The following is a 3,934-nucleotide window of genomic DNA, read 5'->3' as shown; positions in this document are numbered from 1 at the left end:
CTGACAGCCAGGTGAGTCCGGGGTGAGTCACCCTAACGAGGTGGCGAGGGCCACGCCAAGCTGCTTCCCACACGGGCGGCCGACAGGTCACTGCCTGTCCCCAGGAAACTCCTCGGTAAGGATTGAGCAGGACCCTGGGCTGGGGCGGGAGGAAGTGCGAGCCTCCCCTCAAGACCCCACCCATTCCTGAGGGCTGAGTCGTCTCACCTGGGCTCCCCACCCCAGGTCTTGGCAAGAGGCTGGTTTCTCAGCCTTGGCTCTGACAGGAGTTCCTTCCTAAAAGGAGTTTCGCTCACTTCGTCCCACGCCCCTCCCGGCAGGGCCTGTCTGTCAGCGAGCCCTGCTGGGTCACGGAGCCTGGGGGGGCAGGGGGAGGAGGAAGCAGCCGAGCCTGGCAAACCCAGGGCACCTCGGGCAGCCCTAGGGAGTCAGCCGGCCAGCCAACCAGAGTTTGTGAAGGGTGAGGAGAGGATCAATGGGGTGTTTAAGCCCGATGGACAGCAAGAAGTGACCTCCATGACCACATGCCACCTCCCTCTGGGGGGCCCGAGGCCATGGGACCAGGCATCATTTCCGCCAGCCTCCGTGTCCTCATCTGCGGAGTGGGGCGAAGCCTCTCCCCGTGGGCAGCTGCCGGCTGGGATGAGGTCATGGGCAGACCAGCGAGGAATGCAGGTGGGTAGCCAGGCCTCCACCCTGCAGCCCAGAAGATGTGGCCACTGTGGCGATGTTGGGGAGGAGGCTGCCAGGTGCCATCCCGGGGGGAGCAGGCCGGTCCCTCATTCCTCCTTCCCTGCCTCCCAGGTGGCACACTCGAGGCCCCAGCAGGTCCTCTGCCCCAGAACCCAGAGCCCCAGCTGGGTGGCCTCACCCCAGCCCTCGGTCAGGCTCTGAGCTTCCCACCTGATTTATCCGTGTCAGGGTAACTGGCTAAAGGTGTCAACAAATGTATTTGTTGATCAGTCATCAGATGCCCAAGGGGCACTGCCCAGCTTCCAGGCACAGTGCCCGGCAGATGGATGCAGAGATGAAGAGGCCTGGCCTCGCACTCGAGGGCGCACAGTCTAGAGGTGCTCGGAGGAGCGGGGGTGGGGGGTGGGGGGAAGCCTCAGAGCGAAGCTGCAGCTTGAGCAGGGCTGCCTTTGCGCTTTGCTGACCTATATCTGTCATTTAATCCTCACACAGCCCTGTAACGCAGGCAGCACAGGTATCATCATGCCCATTTTATGGATGACAAAACCAAGGTTCAAAGAGGTGAAGTGACTAGCCCCAGGCCTCAGTGATTGCGAATGGCCCAGGGGCTCATCTGGAACTCCAGTCTCGGCATCAGCGGTCTCTCGGGCCCTGCTTCCAACCCACCCCCCCACCCCTCCACCGCTTGCCCCTGTCATGTATTCATACACTAGACGGGTACTGGCTATGTGCTGGGTGCTGTCCACAAGCTGGCCACAGGTACAGTCTAGAGGAGAAACCACACACCCAGATGGTGACACCTTTTGTTCAATTATCCATTCAACAGCTTCAATGAGCACCTGCTGTGCGCCAGGCAGTACGTCAGGTGCTGGGGGTACAGCAATGAACACCGTAGGCAGAGTATGGCCCTCATGGCGGCTTTCTTCCAGCGGGAAAGCAGACAGTAATGACATATGTGACTCGGGGGAGGGAATGAAGAGTGGCCAGGGTGCTGTCTTAGACAGAGTGGTCAGGAGTACCTTCCAAAACAGGTCCTGTTTCATCCCAGCCTCTTCATTCGTTCAGTCCACCAACCTCGTCTGGAGTGTCTGCTCTGTTTCAGGCCCTGAGCTTGGACCTGGGGCTACAGACATGAGGCAAAGTCACATGCCACCTGGATTCCAAGGCCTGAGGGCTGAGGGAGGTGGGCAGTTGAGATAGTGACTGAGATACATCATTGCAAAGGTAGAAAAAAAATAGTCCTATTTGCTTGGGGTTGTTTTTGAGATGACATTTGAGTAGACGAGGCTGTGGCAGGCATGTGCTTGGATGTTCTGAGGAACACCAGGGAGCCGAGTAGGTAAGGGAGGGAGTGGTAGAAAGTGGGGTCAGAGGGGTAATAGGGGAGGCACAAACCCTAACAGCCTTGTAGGTCATACATGGTAAGTCCTTGCTTTTACTCAGAGTGAGATGGGAGCCACTGGAGGGCTCTGAGCTGGGGACCACCCTGATTTGATCTGTTTTTAAAAGATCTCTCCGCCTACTGCGGAGGACAGACTTTCATGGGGCAAAGATTGGGGGGAGGTAACGAGGGGCTGCTGAGTCACCCAGGCAGAGATGGGCCAGGGCGGGGGTGGGGGGTGGTCACATCTGAGATGTGTTTGGAAGGTAGCCTAACAGCATTTGCAGACAGACTGGGCATGAGGGATGAGGGGCAGTGAGGGGTCAGGACGACCCTGGCTCCAAGAACAGGAGGGCAGCCTTGCCCGGGGCACATCCGGCCTGAGTTTCACGTCCTTCACCTGGAGCGCGGCCGGGCCTGACTGCCCAGGAGGACAGGCGGTTGGAGGGTGCTGGGCCCCCCGCCGCTCCCTGCAGCTGCCTGAGCCTCCTTGGTCCATCTCAAGTGTTGTGATGGGTCCTACAGCTGCCATGACCCTGCCACCCTTGGCGGGAGCTTCAACTGAACAACCTTTTTGGAAAGCCGTCTGTCCATATGCATTGAGTCCTTTTATAAAAAATACAGTGGGGCCTTGACTTACAAGTGTCCTGACTAACGAGTTTTTTGAGATACCAGCTGTCTCTCCGCCGATTTTTTGCATTGAGTTGCTAGAGTAATTTGAGTTAACGAGCTCCTTAACGAGCTCGGTCTCAGAACGAATTAAACTCGTAAGTCAAGGCCCCACTGTATATATATATTTCTGTGGTCTTTATTCTGTTCCATTGATCAATATGTCTGTCCTTATACCAATATCACACTTTCTTCATTACTGTTATTTACAGTAAATTTTGAAATAAGGTAATGTGGATCCTTCCATTTTCCCCCCAAACTTATACTGGCTATTCTAGGTCTTTCCCATTTTTATGTACAGTGCATTTTAGGATTAATTTGCTAATTTCTTTCTTTTAAAAAACAATTAAAAATTTCTTTCAATTACAGTTGATATACAACATTATGTTAGTCTCAGATACACAACATAGTAATTAGACATTTATATGACTTATGAAGTGATCACCCCGATAAGTCTAGCACCCATCTGACACCATACCTATTAATTTGCTAATTCCTACAAAAACAACCCTGCTTGAATTTTTATAAGGGTTGCATTTGAATCTATAGATCAATGTGAGTAGAATCGCCATCTCAGGAATATTGAGTTTTCCAAATTAGTACCTGGTATGTTTCTTCATTTATTCAGATCTTTTAAAAAACATTGTTTTGAAGTTCTCCGAGTGTGGATATTACACTTACTTTGTTAATATTTCCCTAAGTGTTTACTTTTCATGCCCTTTGACCCAGTGAGTCCCTTCCTAGGAAGTCGGCCCCTGAGTCACCTGGAACAGACTGTGCTTCCTGCGGCGAGAGCGGCACTCAGATCGCTGCGCGGCCCTTACATCTCTGTCCTAAGAGCTCGTGTCAAAGGACAGCGCCTGCGACCATGTCAAGTGGCCGCAACCGTGCGCAGGACACGCATATCTGAGGGAAGAAGCCGCGATTGCCGCCGAGGGCCTGCCGCCCGGATTGCTGTGTTCATTCTCTTCTCCATCCTCTGCCGCCCGGTGATAACGCTCTAAGACGAGCATGCGTTACTCTTACGATAATCTGATGAAAAAGCAGCATTAAAAAAAGAAAGACAAAGGAAATGTGAGTTCCCAGAACTGAGGCAGCACAGCAGAGGCCAAGCCGGAGAGGAAAACCAGCGACCCATCCCTTCCAGGGAAAGGCGGCGGCCACGTGGAGGGAGGCCGGCCTGGTTCCCCG

The 3,934-nt window shown here is 54.0% G+C and overlaps 1 long non-coding RNA gene across 1 annotated transcript; it reads left to right on the top strand.

Annotated features, from left to right (window-relative positions):
* The first annotated feature begins 479 nt into the window (after nt 1-479).
* Nucleotides 480-3,812, top strand: LOC106727389. The gene is made up of 2 exons (XR_001363570.1): nt 480-675; nt 3,473-3,812. It is a non-coding gene; the product is annotated as an uncharacterized LOC106727389 (long non-coding RNA).
* Nucleotides 3,813-3,934: the final 122 nt, after the last annotated feature.

The sequence above is a fragment of the Myotis brandtii genome, unplaced genomic scaffold (assembly GCF_000412655.1).
Source record: "Myotis brandtii unplaced genomic scaffold, ASM41265v1 scaffold420, whole genome shotgun sequence".
NCBI classification, from domain to species: Eukaryota; Metazoa; Chordata; class Mammalia; order Chiroptera; family Vespertilionidae; genus Myotis; species Myotis brandtii.
Note: the sequence above shows the minus strand (reverse complement) of the source record. Positions and strands in the feature narration are given on the sequence as shown.